This window comes from Castanea sativa, chromosome 4, assembly GCF_040712315.1.
Source record: "Castanea sativa cultivar Marrone di Chiusa Pesio chromosome 4, ASM4071231v1".
NCBI lineage: Eukaryota > Viridiplantae > Streptophyta > Magnoliopsida > Fagales > Fagaceae > Castanea > Castanea sativa.
The window spans coordinates 3,447,804-3,465,228 of NC_134016.1; the positions used below are offsets into that span (position 1 = coordinate 3,447,804).

A 17,425-nucleotide genomic window follows, 5' to 3' on the forward strand; every position below is an offset into this window, starting at 1 on the left:
TTCTCCAAACTTGTTTGGAGCCCTATGCTTTAACCCCTAATAGAAAGATGATGTGTGTTATTGTCGACTTATTTAACAACACTCAATTCAACCAACCAAGTGAGTGTTCTTAAATTCTCTAATAGGGATGATACCACAGCTTGAAAGAATATATTGTGTTCTTGTCATCGTACACAATTTGGCCGGTTCATATTTATTAGTACAAGGCTATATGTAATGTATACAATGTTTTGTCTACATATTTAAGTTCATCACTCCAACTTCAAAAATTACACAATATTTAATTTTTATTGTTTTTATTATTTTTTTGGTTTGATTTCTTGCAATGTTTTTGACAAATTGTGGCCACTATCCGACCTTTGTACATCCTCTAAACTTTAGAAAATAAAATGCGAAGCCTAAATTAGCTGTTTAGTAAGAAGACAACTAAGACGAGTAAATTCTAGAATTCAATTTATTTACACAGCTAATTCATCATTACAGCTCATTAAAAACTTCTGTTTTCACTATAATTGTAAACAAAATTGGATTGAGTATATTTAGAGTCTGCTTGACAAAGTTTAGTCCCACTTGATGCCCAATACCACTAAAATCTAGCTTTGCTCGTACAATTCTCTTAAAGATCTGGAATATCAAAGAGTGAATAAAATTGTTTCAGTTTTGAGAGTCAACGTGGATCAATCCATCTTTCATGAAAAGATGCCTATACTTTTCAGATTTGGCCAATTCCCAACTGTTAACAATCATGCAAAGTATAAATTCTTACCTGGATAAGCTAAGATGGCCTCTCCTTAGTATTAGGTCTGGCTAGAATGGACATGGTCAGATGGTGATATATTAACACTACCTCCCGTGTATATGATGTTATCAAGAGCATAAAGGATGTACCACATCATTTAGAACTGAATGATGGATCTAGATGGTGATTAGTTTATAATTGAAATATAAAATACATTATAGTGACAGTAGATAGTCTTCCCTTCCTATGCAGAATTGGTTTGCAATTAGAACAAAGCAGCCACCTTCGAGGTTAACATAGGTTATTAAAGCTTGCCATATCTCCCTTGCTTTGCCTGTTGGTCCGAAATATATTTCAATACCAACATATGGTGGCATACTAAAGAACTATAATTATGACTTATAAGGAAGCTCTAGGATATTAAGGTAGGGAATACCATACAATAACCCACATTAGATCGTAGAGAAATTTGGATTGTGAAAATGGTGATAATTGATGATAAATTATTCTATAGATATAGCAAATTATTTCGCAAATAACTATTGTGGGAAACATACTCTAAATAGCACTTCCATACAAGATCAATTGTGAAAACTAGTTTGGATTTTAGAAAGATCTCCAAACAAATAATAGAAATTAAAAATTAAAAAAAAAAAAAAAAAGACCTAAAAGAAAAATAAACATTCACAGAAACAAGGATTTACGTAGTTCAGCAATAGCCTACATGGGTGATGGTGTGGAGAAAATTTCATTAATCAAATATGGAGATCACAAAATAGGCAAAAAGTCACTTTCACAAAACTCAAACCCCAAATATACACAAAAAACTCTCCAATATACAAGGTTTAAGGATTCAGCTAAAGAGAAGTTTTTCTACTCTGTAATCATTGCACAGCACTGCAGCCCTCTCTTTAGTTAAAGCAACATATATATAAAAGTTGACAAAGTCAAATAGAACTCCTAGCTATGTTGAATTTTCGAGATCATGCTCCAGATGATTCCCAAAGACTTCAATCAAACCGTGTGGCCAAATAACCTCCTAGATAGCTTCAATCATAGCCATGTATTCCACTTCACTGGTTAATAATACAATAGTTGACTGCAGTATCAACCTCCAACTCACTGGAGGTCAACCTCTAGCTTCAGAGTAGAACAAAGATTATCCAGATCTTCTCCAGCATAGTCTGAATCAACATATCCAGCTAAATGTCTTCCAACAGATTCATCTCTCAAACTTCAAACCCAAATCAGCATTCCCAAAATACATCTCAAGATCCATTAACTTGTGAATGACCATTATCCTAATCTTGCACATAGCAACTAGGTTCCACATTGACAGCTTGAGAAATGTTGGGCCGAGACAATGAGTGCATACTACTGCATATGCAAGGCTGCCAACCAAGCCAACCAAATCTGTATTAGAGCTTCTGCTATCACAACAATAACATCACAAGGTACACAAAAACACACAAAAGACATTTCTTTATGTTCTACAATTCAATGGTTAAACCGAATGACAAAGGATAAGGCATTAAATAACACTAGTTATTCTTTTACAAGTAAAATATGACGTAAAAACAGTAACAATGACAGAAGGTATACCTTTAGTATCTAAGTCAGGTCTTAGAGAACTCATCTGTTGTTGCGGCAGATAAGGTTACCTATTTTCCAGATTGGAGGCTTATATACATGCAGCAATGATTCCTCTACTGACCAATACACTTCAAATTCAGATGCAATTGCCATTAGCTTTTGATGTTTTCCAAGATATCAGCCCAACGAATTGAAAAGCAGAACAGCACTAATGAATGAGTATCAGCAATTGACATCAGCTTTCGACAAGTGAAGTTTAAATTTAGTTGAGATTGTAGCAAATCAGACAACTTCGGGACCTGTATAAACAAATATTCAACATAAATTTAACCAGGAGAAGAATATAATAAAATGTGCTAGTGGATGCTTTGGGTTACAAGATACAGTAACACAGTTATTAATAGCAAAGCTTAAAGCTCAAAATGTTGACTAGGCATAAAGTTGTTCGGTCTTGTTTAGAAATTAGCAGCTATCACAGCTTCATTTTGGGGTAGACTGTAAAATTAGTAATGTAAGACATTTTAGATTTAGCATTCATGCTAGTATGTTCTATCTTTTTCCAAGAAAACTGCATATTGCCTTGTAAAAAAAAAAAAAATGAAAACTGTATACTGTATCATGTTTCAACTTATCACTGACAGTGAGGCTTTTAGTGTAGGAGCTACAACTGAAATTGGATTAAAACACAGTAAGAAATTTTAGTCATGACTGACTTCATTGATGGAAATTTTAAGTCATATGTCTGAGTAATACAATCAATTCTAAACCTAATGGTACTAATTGAATAATTGCAAATAAGAGTCAAATTACAGAGATATATGTTCATTGCCTTACCCACGCAGTGTAGGCTAGTTATTTTAGAACTTTTGAATGAACTAGATCGCCCAAGCAGCATATCCTCTTAGTTAAGACAGCAAGACCGATGAGAAGAGAAGACTGTAACAGACAAGTGAAACTCAATTAAGAGAAGCTAGTATTATAAAATGTAATATGGCTTACCAAAAATTGTGTGAACTTGATATCAGACATAAAATTAAATTTGCTAGTGGGTTGTTTAGGCTACAAGATAAAGTAACAGAGTTATTAATAGTAAAGCTTAAGTCTCAATATATTGACCAGGCATAAAGTTGTTCAGCCTTGATTAGCAATTAGCAACTATCACTGCAAAATTAGTTTATGTAAGCAATTTAGATTTAGCTTTCATACATGTATGTTCTATCTTTTTCCAGGAAAACTACATACTGTATCTTGCTTCAACTATTCATTGACAATAAGGTTTTTAGGGTAGGAACTACAACTTTTTTTTTTTTAATAAGTAATAAACTTTATTGAGACCAAAATAGAATCACCTGAAGTATACAGTTCGTTATTAAAATTATATAATAGCACAGTAAGATATTTTTGTCATGATTGACTTAATTAATAGAGGTTTTTAGCTCGTATTTCTGAGTAATACAATTAATTAATTTTTTTTTAAATGGTACTAATTGATTGCAAATAAGAGTCAACTTACAGAAACATATGTTCATTACCATATCCAGTCACTGTAGGCTAGTATCCTTCAAACTCTTGTATGAATTGGAGCACCCAAACAGGTTGGCCACTCAGTCAAGATAACAAGATTGACAAGAACAGAAGGCTGTAACAGATGTGTAAAAATTCATAAATGAAGCTAGTATGTTAAATTTCTCTGGCAAAGATATGTAGAAGTGATTTTCTGTGGAACAATTTTGACAATCAATCAAGCTTGCAAGATGGCTAACCACCAAATTCATACCTTAGCAACCATTGAAGTGTTGTAGTCACTAGAACAAAGGGCTCTAAGTGAGGCCATAATAACAGAATAAGATTTGATAGGTGGATGAACTGTTAGGAATCTGTGTAGCTAATTTTGGTTAGCATTGTCCACAATCAATTTCAAGGAATCTAACCAACTTATTCACAAGGAACATAGCTTACCAAAATGCAGAAATTTAAAAAGCTTTTAAGAAGCCACCATTGTCATGAATATGTGTAGCTTCTCAAGTGGCAAGTTCATTGTAATTGTACCAGCCCAATTGAAACAAGAATATGCTATCCTGCCACACTGTTGGAGTATGTCATGGATCTTGCCCTCTTCTAATTGGTTAGGGGAGTCATCAAAATCTTTTGGGAGAGTGGCCATTCACTGTTTTTATATCCATAATCATACATGACTTAATGTGTAAAACTTTCAGATCATTTCTGAGTAACAAAATGAAATTTTAAAGCAAATGGTAATTTTTGAATAATAGCCAATAAAAGTTATATATGTCCATTACCTTATCTGCTTACTATTAAGAACTGTTCTTCCAACACGTTCATGAATTGAAGCATCCAAAACCAATTGGCCCTTTTGTTAAGGAAAAGCTTACAAGAAGAGAAGAACAAAACTGACATTAATTAAAGCTAGAAAGATATGAAGAAGAAATTATTTGGGCAGATATATACCTTAGAGTGCAGTAAAGTTCAGATTTTGATGAAAGAAGAGGTCCCTAGGTTAACCAACCATAAACCAGAAAAAAAAATAAGATTCAATGGGTGGATGACATACTGGAATTCAGTTTATTAGAAAAGATCCACTGCTAAGTACATAGGAGATAGAAGAAACCATGGTGTAAAAGCTGGAAAACTTGGACTCACTTGATATTTTGTTGGTTGACAAAGGTAGTAGTGCTATCATGTACAGTAAACTTGTAGACATTTGTAGATATAGATGCAATGTTAGTCCAATTGGCCAGCAACCAGAAATTTCACACAGGTTAAAACGAAGATGGCTTACCAAAAATTTGAAACTTGATATCAGACATAAAATGAAAAGATGCTCTCTTTTGACTTGAATCTCAAGTTGTTCCTCTTTCTTGGGGACATTAAACATGTCATTTACAGACAAGTCAAATGATAGAATTTCACAGCGCTTTGCTCAAATCCTTTGTCAGCTGTTTGAAGTTTGAAGGGAATGAAATAGATTGAGAGCCTGTTGATCAAATGTGACCTTTTATTTGGAACATTGAAAAATAACTGGCAACTTTAAATTAACGAGGCATTCCACCACATCCAGTGCTGGTAGAAATTCTGGCTTCTTGCAACTGTAAACAAACAGATGATGTATAAATGAAAGGTTCCCCAAATACAGAAGAAAAAAATTCCATTCTTTCTAATTTGTGGTTTTAGCTATTAATTATTATGCTGCTGTGTATTAAAGTAGATGAGGCAGAGACTTGAGGTAAGCATAAAATCCCTAAGCATTTAGCCTTGTTCAACAGAAATCCTATGTTCATTCCAATGCATAGATGATGCATAAGAAGAAATAAAAATGAGCAGCGTAAAAAAAGATAAATTAATAAAACCTTCAAGAATCCAACTTCAATGACAATCATAACATGTGCAGGGTCCTCAAGCTCTAACTGCCATCAATTTGCCACAAAAATTGAACCTAACAAAGAAGAATGAATTTTAAATGGGCTATTAGGAGATAAAGTATGGTGCCCAACTTATTAAGTTCAATTATCTTCACAAACAAAGCCATCTTGTTCTATTTCATTTGATCACAGTTTTTATAAATTCAAGAAATCTAGTAAGCACACAAAATAGAGAAATCTGAAGGTTACCTTTACTTAATACGGACACCTCAGAAGAGAAGAATATGAGATTGGAGGAAACTCACAAATTTTAATTAACTTCAACAAGATAGGAATCAAATTAACACCCTGGCATTTCCAGCTATTTAACCACTCTGGCAGCAAACAGTACGAAATATTCAGCTTTTCTTGTAAAGTGAGCATTAGATGGTAGTAAATTCTAATAAATTTCCACCCACTTTGGCAGACCTTCCACTTAGCTAACAACAGAGAGCATCTCTATTGGCATGGATTGCACTTCTTCCATAATTTGCTCCAGAAATCAGCCATCTTGTTCCCTAAAATTCAGCTCTTCATGAAAGGAAGAGTTGCCCCAAAAGTCTAGCAAAGCGTTAAGATCGTCCGAATATGATACCTTCACCAATGGATATATATATTATTAGGTGTCAAAGTTTTAATCGATTTGAATATTATTAGGTCTCTGCAAGAAGAATAGAGAATGCAGAGTACCACCAATGGCTATATATATATATACACACACACACTACGCTTGCTGCTTTCACAAGGTTTAGCTAGAAAGATGTTGGCTTTAGCTTTCTTATTCACTCACAAATTTTTTTAACCGTCGCAGATGTTATAAATCTTGATTTTAAAGATTAGATATCATGTATAGAATGCAATAGAAACAAAGACAAAGGAACAGGTTACCTATCAATAACGGTCAAAGCAGATGAGTCAAATCTCCCCAAGTAGGATTTGAACCTACAACCAATCTGTTAACGGCGACCACTTTACCTGAACTTGTTTTTCACATTAACGCATTTCAGTTCTCTCCCCAGTTTATTAAAACCACGAAATAACCTACAAGCACATAAATTTATATCTGGTTCGTTAAAAAAAATGTTTACTAGAAAAGAAGAGGAGATAAGGTTTAGATGGAATTACCCCATTAGTTCGGTATAATTGGAATACGGGCAATGTTGGGCCATTTTTTCTGTGACTGGGGATGCCGAAAACTTTAATCTCTTGATGATGGTCTATTTGGGAAAGTGAAAAGAGGAATAAAGAAATTAGGGTTGACTATGAATAATAATATATATAATTTGTTCATTCAAAGGAGAGTATATGAGAAGAGGATTTGAGGTATCAGAAAACTTACATGTCTATCTTTGGAATGTGGGCAATCTTCAACCACTCTTCCCCGCTTTTCTTTGCACATCTTTCCTCTAACTTGGAGCAACACCAAATATGTAGTTCTTCTAATTTGATGAGGCGTGTTGTGGTTGTGGGCAGATGCGTCAGGTTATTGCACCAGTCAATTTCGAGTTTTTTAAGGGAAGAAAAGTCGCCCAACCACTCAGGTAAAGATTCTATTCCATAAAAACTTTGGATAACCAGAGTTTCAAGTGCAGTGAACTGTTGAATTTCGCCCGGGAGAGAGTTGAGTTTATCCCACCCTTCCAAGCGTAAATATTCGAGCGTCGTATGAGAGTGTTGGGTGAAATTGAGACTGGGAAAAACATCCAGCTCCTCACAACACTCACCAATCTCCAATCTCTTCAAGCATTTTAATGACCCCTCTGGCAGACGCGTGATGTTGCTGCAACTTTGAATTTCTAAACGGGTAAGAAAGCACAACTCTCCTAGATCTAGAATTGATTTGAGATTATCACACCTGTAGATCTTTAATTGGGCAAGAGAATGGCATTCTTGTAGATCTGGAATTGATTTGAGATTATCACAATACCTGATATCTAATTGCGCAAGAGAATAGCATCCTTGTAGATCTGGAATTGATTCGAGCTTAGGACACGCGCAGATAACTAATTGGGCAAGAGAATGGCGTCCTTGTAGATCTGGAATTGATTTGAGATTATCACAATCGTAGACATCTAATTGCGCAAGAGAACGGCATCCTTGTAGATCTGGAATTGATTCGAGCTTACGACACCCATGGATAACTAATTCGGCAAGAGAATGGCATTCTTGTAGATCTGAAATTGATTTGAGATTATCACACGCGTAGATCTTTAATTGCGCAAGAGAATGGAATTCTTGTAGATCTGGAAGTGATTTCAAATCAGGACAAGCACATATATACAATTCTGAGAGAGACGTACATAATTCTAGCTGAGATAGAACTTCAAAACCACACTCGAATATATCCAAGCAGCGTAGACCTTGTATAAGTGGAAAACACTTCAGCTTAGGACAATTATGTATTGTCAGCTCCTCGAGGGAAATGAGGAGTTGCGAGGGGTCCCATATATAACTCAGTTCCCCACAATCAGATATGCAGAGTGATTGGATAGAGGTACAGAAAAGTCGCCCTGGCGCAAAAGTATGTCCTGACACTCCAGAAATATCGGCGGACTTGAGCGTGGTAAGATTGCTGCTAATCCTTTCCAAAGCCGTGTTGTTGTCTCCTACAATCTTTAATTTCTGTAGAAATGGAAAATGACATGGGGCACTCTTCAGTTGCATACAATATTCAATGGTCAACTCCTCAAGGCAAGGAAACACTTCACATGCTGATGTCACCTCCGGTGCATCCTTCCACTCCACTAGTTTGTACATATATCCAATTCTGAGTGTTCTTAATTTTGGGAACAATGCATCACTGCACGTGCCGTAAAACTCAACTCCAATACATGTCACGTCACCCATTTCGCGTATTTCTAGAGCCTTAAGGCTGAAAAGGAAGATGAAAAGCTTGAAAGAAAAAAACGGAAGTTGAGAGAAAAAAAACTGTAATGGAGAATTCTAGAAATTGTATTCAAGATGCTCAAATGAAAAATTACATGCAACTCTATTTATATAGCTCCTATAATTGAACACGTGATATCTAACTATAACAAACTATCCTAATCTCACGGAATAAATATCTGTTTTGTTACAGAAAATATCTAGAAGAAAAGATCACAATGACTTCTACTGCAGAACACTGAAGCAGAGCTACGGAAGAAAGAAGACCAAGCCTGAAGCATTAAATCAAAACGTCGTCGTGTCAGTAAATGAGAAACAGTGACGTCTTGAGTCATAAAGAGCATGGTCTTCACTTATCCAAACGATGCCGTTTATTTATAAAGGAAACGACACCGCTTGGTAAGTTACTGTTATCTAGCTGTTGCAATGGGATTTGGTAAATCGGGCAATGAATGTCTTCCTCTTTCATCCCCCCTCAAAATCAAGGGGGCAAGAGACACCATGATTTTGGAGCGCAAGAACTGAAATCGAGCAGTAGGAAGACTCTTAGTAAACACATCTGCAAGTTGATCAGCCGTGACGATGAATTTGACCTGAAGGTCTTTGCGAAGCACACGATCACGAATGAAGTGATAATCCACTTCAATATGCTTCGTTCTGGCGTGAAAGACAGGATTAGAAGCTATGGCAAGGGCAGAGATGTTATCACACCAAAGCTTGGGAGGAGAAGAAAGGAAAATGCCCAAATCCTTCAATAATTGACGAAGCCAACAAAGTTCAGCAGCGGTGGAAGCAAGTGCACGATATTCCGACTCAGTTGAAGAACGAGATACAGTGAGTTGCTTCTTAGCACTCCAAGTAATAGGGTTGTACCCCAAATAGACCAAGTAACCCGTGGTTGAACGCCTATCATAGGGATCACCAGCCCAATCCGAGTCAGAAAAGGCTGAAAGAGACAAAGGACCAGGTTGGAGGAAGATGCCATAGTCCATAGTGCCATTGAGATACCTGAGAATACGCTTAGCAGCAATGAGATGCACATCAGTGGGTTTGGACATAAACTGGCAAACTTGATGCACAGCGAAGCTGAGATCAGGGCGAGTAAATGTCAAGTAATGCAACGAACCCACCAAGCTACGATAAGGATGGGGATCTGCTAGCAATGAACCTTCATTAGGCACAAGTCTCATGTGAGGAGCACAAGGAGTACTGACAGGCTTAGAAGTAAGCATATTGTGCCGTGCAAGAAGATCATGAGCATACTTGGCTTGATTCAAAAACAATCCTTTAGCAGTTCTTGTGATCTGAAGACCCAAAAAGTAGTGAAGATCACCAAGGTCCATGAGCTCAAAAGCGTGGCTAAGTTGCTGAATAAGAGCATTGAGAAAGGAAGGGTTGTTGCCAGTAAGAACAATATCATCCACATAGACAAGAAGATAAACCAGAATTTTGCCTTGTCTAAAAATGAAAAGAGAGGAATCAGCAAGTGAGGCATGAAATCCCAGATGAAGCAACTGAGTGGAGAATCTGTCAAACCAGGCACGAGGGGCCTGCTTGAGGCCATAGAGTGATTTATGGAGCTTGCAAACATAGTTAGGGTGGATGGGATCAATGTACCCTGGAGGTTGAACCATGTGAACCTCCTCTTTAAGTAGACCATGAAGGAAAGCATTCCTGACATCAAGCTGCCGTAGAGGCCAATTGAAGTGGACAGGCAAAGAGAGAATAATCCTTATTGTAGGAGGTTTGATGACAGGACTGAATGTTTCCTCAAAATCCACACCATACTGTTGATGAAACCCCTTAGCAACCAGACGAGCTTTATACCTACTAATAGAACCATCACTGTTGTGTTTGAGCTTAAACACCCATTTGCAACCAACAACATTTTGAGAGGATGATGGAGGAACCAAACTCCAAGTACCCTGCCTCTGTAAGGCCTCAAACTCCTCATCCATGGCAGAACACCATTGAGGAAATTGAGCGGCAACCTTGTATGTAGGAGGCTCAGTAAGGGTATAGTCAATGGGGGTAGGTTTGGCAGCATAGGCTTTTGGTTTGGAAATGCCAGCCTTAGATCTAGTAACCATGGGATGGGTATTAGTGGTAGGAATGACAACTGGTGGAACAATATCTGGTGACCGGGATGCAGTAGACAAAGACTCAGTAATAATGGAAGCAGTGGAAGGAGGAATGGTATGTGGCATTTCTGCAAGAGGTGTATTGCTAGTGGGTGATATTTGTGCATTAGGTGCGGATAATTGTGATACTGGAGCAGGAGTAATGGACTGTGTTAGTAGTGAATCAGAGGATTGTGACAACAGTGGTGCAAGGACAGGAGCAGTGGGATAGGATGTGTGAATAGATGGTGGAGAGGTATGTAAGAGATAGGACAGCCAGGCAGGAAAAGTGGAAAATTGAGAAGTAGCAGCCGAATTTGAGAGACCAATGGATAAAGAAGAGACCTCAGAACCCAAGAATTCATTCTCATTAAACAATACATGCCGAGAAAGATATATTTTATGAGAAGAGGGTTCATAACAGATGTAACCTTTGGAATAGGCAGGGTAGCCAAGAAAGACACAAGGCTTAGTACGGGGCTGTAACTTGTGAGTATTATAGGGTTTAAGGAAAGGGAAGCATGTACAACCAAAGACCCGAAGGTGTGTGAGGTCTGGAACAGAATTGAACAAAAGTTCCCAAGGAGACCTGTTATGCAGATTGGGTGTAGGAAGCCGATTAATGATATGAGTTGCAGTGGCAACTGCATAAGACCAGTATGAGAGAGGTAGTTTTGAAAGAGATAACATAGTGAGTGAGCACTCAATAAGATGTCGGTGTTTTCTTTCAGCAACACCATTTTGCTGTGGAGTGTGAGGACAAGAAAACTGATGGATAATGCCTTGAGAGGAACAAAACTCAGCAAAGGCTTTAGAGGAAAATTCTCCACCACCATCTGACCTAAAAGTCTTAACTTTCAGATTAAGTTGAGATTCAACAGTGGTTTTGAAATGCTTAAAGATATTAAAAACATCTGATTTGAGTTTAAGCAAGTAAACCCATGTGAATTTAGTATAGTCATCAACAAGAACAAGATAATATTTGAAACCATTCTCAGAAATAATAGGAGCAGGACCCCATACATCACCATGAATAAGAGCAAGTGGTGCTGTAGATTGATTATTAGACTTAACAAAGGGAAGTCGATGCATTTTGCCACTAAGGCAATGCTTACAATGTGTTACAACATCAGAATTGAGCTTGAAAACATCAGAATGTTCAAGAACAGAAATGGCAGAATGTAAAACATTATCACTAGGATGACCTAGTCTATGGTGCCATAGCAACCATTTATTAGACCTGCTAATATTAAAAGCTGAAGGTGAAGCTGTAGGAGCAGAATTGAATGAAGGATGGGTGAATGAAGAAGGCTTGACTTGAAGGTTTGAGTAGATAGGATAGACACCATTCTCACTCAAGCCCCTGTAGAGGAGTCTCCCCGTAGGAATATCCTGGATTTTGAGCTCATTAGCATCAAAATGACAAGAGCAATTATTGTGTAAACAAAACTTGTGCACTGATAAAAGATTCATGGCTACTTTAGGGACATGTAAAACATTTTTTAGTATAAACTTGTGATTTTTGGTATGAATAGAAGAATTACCTATATTGTTGATTGGAAGGGTTTGACCATTACCTACAGTGACTTGTTCAGCACCCTTATACTGAGAAGGATTGGTAATATTGTTCAAGTTAGCTGTAAGGTGATCAGAAGTACCAGAATCAGCCAACCATGGATCTTGATTGCCAGTGATAGCAGCATTGGAGACACTAGCCATAGCTGCAAGTTTGGTTGGAGGATTTTTGCCTTGATAAGCAAAATCCATTCTGTGATAGCAATCCCGTCCTGAATGTCCTGTTTTTCCACAAATCTGACACACAGGACGACCAGAATCAGCTGTATAGGACTGATTTCCAAATTGAGCATTATATTGGTTCTGATGTGGAGAAAAATTCTGATGAGAAGAACCACCAGGAGAAAAATTCTGATGAGAAAAACCACCATTGTTGTTGTTATATCTGCCACCACCTCTTCCTCTATTAGAGCCATTGCGGCCCCTACCTCTACCAGACCCTTGATTTTGAGTGTTGCTTCCATTAGGTCTAGAATTAGAGGCAAACATGGCCAGAGATGGAGGAATAGACTCAAGATTCTCAACCATAGCCTGTTCTTCACTCTGTAACATAATGGAGAGTTGCTCATACGTGATTGGATCACTCCTAGTGCGAATAGCTGAGCAAAAGTGAGCAAAGTCTTTAGGCAAGCCTCGAAGAACAATACAAATCAGTTCTTCATTATCAACCACAACACCTACAGCAAGAAGCTTGTCTCTTGCAATCTTGATCTTTTGCAAGAACACATTCACAGTATCATTTCCTTTCTTGAGGCTTTGTAGCTCAAGCTTCAAATTCAGAATGTTAGCTCTTGAAGTAGATGTGAATCTTTGTTCCAAAGTATTCCAAGCCTCTCGAGAGCTTGTAATCCCAACCACAAGAGAGAACACTTGTGGAGTCAGTGTGGAATTGATCAAAGAAAGTAAGGCCTTATCTTTAATTTTCCACGCTGAGTACTCAGGATTCACATTCACAGTGGAAGAACCTTGAGTATCAAGAAGAAATTGACATGGCTGTGGCACAGTGCCATCAATATGATCAAACAGTGAATAAGCTTCAAGAATGGTGACAAGTTGATGCCTCCATGGTATAAAATTTGTGTAGTCTAACTTGATTGACATCAAGTTTGACATGTTAGAGAGGAGTAGTAGTGGAGATTGCAATGATGGAGTGTGAGTTGTGGAAGGAGAGCTAGTGCTAGATGTGGAAGCAGTGGTGGAAGCTGTGGAAGCCATGGAAAGTGGCTCTGATACCATGAAAAGGAAGATGAAAAGCTTGAAAGAAAGAAACGAAAGTTGAGAGAAAAAAAACTGTAATGGAGAATTCTAGAAATTGTGCAACGTAGACGCCCAAGGGTGGGAACTTGTTCACAATTTTCGCAGTGTTCTAAATTTATCTGGATCAAATTGTCAAAAAGCGACATCCATGATGGGAATTTCTTTCCATCAAAGCCATAAATTGTTATGGATTTCAAATTTTGATGAGGACGGAGGCCTTCCAACACTTCTTCGTCATTACCATAGTTGACTTCTCTAAATAAACGAAGACACCAGTAAAATCTTAATCGGTTTATTTTCGCCCTTAGTGCTAAATGTGCGCTTCTAGCTTCTTCTTGATCTCTCACATTCTCTAGATTATCGATGTCTAATTCTCCACTAAGCTGTTCCAAGCATCCCAATTCCTTGATTTGCTCACCTGCAACTTTACCCACTCTGAAAAATGACAATGTTCGTAGACATTTCAAATTCCCCATATCTTTTAGCGGTCGGTATTCATCATAACGAGTAACATGCAAATGCCTCAAGTTAACCAAATTTTTTAAATCTTTTGGAAGCTCTCTGAGACTATGGCAATCTTCAAGTCTTAAAGTTTGCAAATTGTAGAGCTTGGTGATGGAGTTTGGTAATGCTTTGATTTTAGTCTCTGAGATGTCGAGAAGCCTCAAGTGTACCAAGCAACCAATTGAGTTTGATAACTCTGTTATCTCCCCAGATAATTTTAGAACACGCAAACATCTAAAATCTGATAATATATTTCCACACATAGCATTTTTTGAAACAAGTGTGCGCAATCTCCGAACATGATCATTTGAAAGTGGCACTTTTGATACTGTTTCATTATCATATTGGATTAATAAATGTCGTACATGATTGATTTCATCTCGTGAATCCTCCTTCAAAATCAAAGTTTCAAATTTTCAAATTGAGAGGGCAAGATCATGTACCAAATCATACATCTTACAACTTATAATATTATCATACACATCTTTTTCCGCATCCTGGAATAAGGAGTTTGCTAACAAAATATCAAAATGCATGTTACCAATATCCTCCATCACCAAACTACTTCCTTGAGATGGTTGAAGGAACCCTTCGGCCACCCTAAGCTGAATTAATTCTTCCTTTTTAATCTCATGATCTTTAGGAAAAATTGAACAATATGCAAAACATTTTTTAAGAGATGGTGATGGAAGATGATTGAAGCTCAATTTTAATATTTGTAGCATTTCATTGCTACCATGTTCGGAATTCCAAATTTCATTATCTCGAATGGCTAACCATTTATTTTTCTCTTTTTTACTACACATTATCCCTCCTAAAACTTTTGCAGCTAATGGAACCCCTCCACATTTTTTGGCAATATCCCTTCCAATAGCCTCCAAATCTAGAGTTAGTGGAACTCTTTCATTAGGAGATACTTTTTTCTTGATTATGGACCAACATTCATTATCTGAAAGTTTTTCCAAGTGACATTGGGGAAGTGTCCCAGTGATATTTGCCACATTGTCTTTACGAGTTGTTACAATAATGTTGTTTCCAATATTTGAAGTAATTCCCAACAAACAACTTATTAAAGTATCCCATTTAAGTGACTCTTCATTCCATACATCATCAAGGACTAGAAGATATCTTCCTTCATCCAACTCTTTTTTAACTTTTTCAAGTATTGCATTGTTTGTTCTAATAGACTTGAGTTACCTGTAAGTGATTCTAGAATGCCTCTTAAAATATTTTTTTCATCAAAATCATCAGAGACACATACCCATATTTTCTTATTGAAATGACTCTTTACTAGCTCATGATTGTAGACCAGTTTTGCTAAAGTTGTTTTCCCCAAACCCGCCATTCCTACTATGGGAATCACTGAGAGTTTTTCACTAGTTGAATTTGTCACTAACTCCACTATTTCTGAAACATGGTCTTCCCTTCCTACAACTTCTGAATTATCAATAACGCTGTTTGTCTCTCGGTTTAGCATAGTATCAAGATTAGCATTTATTGATTCGGCTCTAATAAGTCCAAATCTAATTGCTTCATCATAAACCCTTTTCAGTGAATCAGCAATAGTCTTAACTTTGTTGGCCATCTTGAAACGGAATGCAATGGGATTTGAAAATGAAAAGAAGAAGCATACCTTTCTCTTCATTTGGTTTCGGATCTCTACCTTTCGCCGAAGAAGCTCGTAAGCAAGCTCATCTAGCACGTCATCAGCATCATAAGCAACTTTTTCAAGCCTCTGCAGCCAAAGCCTCACGCTCTCTTCTCCCACTTGCCTTTTCTCTGCATCAGCTAGCACAGCTTGAACCATCTCTACTGAGTCACGAAGCCGTGTCAGCTCATCCTTGAAGCCCCAAGCAAGGCCAATCTGGTCAGTAACCAGTGTTATCAGATTTCCTAGTATTCCCTTAGCAAATTCAGTAACGATAGCCTCAGCCATGTCTTCTTTGGTACTCAGGTAAGTCACAAATATGCTGGAAGTATTTGGGAAGTAGAGAAGAATTGTGACGATAAAGAATAGCAGTAACTATTTACAGAGTATTTATATTTATCCAAAAAGATAAAAAGCAACTACTATTATTTTTAGTGGGCAACTTTTTTCTTTCTTATTTTTTAGTGGGGAACTTTTTTTTTTTTTTTTTCACACGTCTATCAGGTCCGTGTCTTTTTTCTAAAAGAATCTTTATGGGATGGGATATGACCATATGCTGGACCTTGTACATCATCCTTAAAGATTGGGTTAAATCTTGACATATACTCATACATTTTTAAAATTATGTATTAAAATTTTCTCAAACTCAAAAGAAATATATACGTATTGAAAACACAAATTTGGGTTAAAATGTGAAATCAAGAAATTTGGGTTCTTGTTCATAAAAATAAAAAAAAAATCAATAAATTTTAGATAAAATTGTGAAATTATCTTAAATCAAATCTTAAGGACTCTCTAAAAAAAGTGAGTATGCAACATGTGCAACAGTAAATATGTGATAATTATTACTGTTAAGATTTGAGATAAATATAGATATTTGATTATATTTAAGTAGACTCAAAAAGAATCTCTAAGCTGGTTTTTGATACATACATATATATATATATATATATATATATATATATAATTAATGGATGTTCTTAGGACATTTATTAATGAGCTTTTTTTTTTAATCCGAATTTGAGATTTATGTCTTAGTTCATTGAATTTTGTGTGTTTATTAATCACCAAAATAGCCAAGCATGAGATAAGACATAATTAAAAGAATGAACAACAAAATAGCATTGAAGTTATTAACCAGTGTGTGGGTGTTGGTTTATTCATTTTTTGGGCTAGGTCTTAGTTTAGCTTTTTTTTAACCCTTATATTCCTTCATTCTCTCTTTCCAATCAGGAACAATTTGCAAAAAAAAATTCTGCATTTGAGGCAATATACATTAATTTTGTGAAAATGCTCCAAAACTTTTTTTTATTTTTTTTCCCTTTATCGTCATTTACTACACGAATGTAGAACAAAAATGGATAAACCGGAAGAACAAAGATGCAAATTAACAGCAAACGGATATGTAATTTTGTAAAACCAAAATCCCAGCTGAGCCTAAATAGAAAAAAAAAATCCCACAATTGAAGCATTGATAGTGATTAGGGCCTCAAATTTTATATTTTAAGGATAAAAAGGATGATAGCATAAAGAGAACCAATATTGTGTTTGTAGAAAGTGTGATTTTTCTAGATAATGATGATTAACGTTTTGGATAGTTTTAACTTTTAAGAGTGACAAACTACTATAGAAGAGTAATGAAAAAAAAAAATAAAGAAAAAATTACACATCTTAAAAAATATAG

At 36.5% G+C, this 17,425-nt stretch overlaps 1 pseudogene; it reads right to left on the reverse strand.

Annotated features, from left to right (window-relative positions):
* Window positions 1–1,471: 1,471 nt before the first annotated feature.
* On the reverse strand, window positions 1,472–16,134 carry LOC142631973 (putative disease resistance protein RGA3; annotated as a pseudogene).
* Between the last annotated feature and the right edge of the window lie 1,291 nt (window positions 16,135–17,425).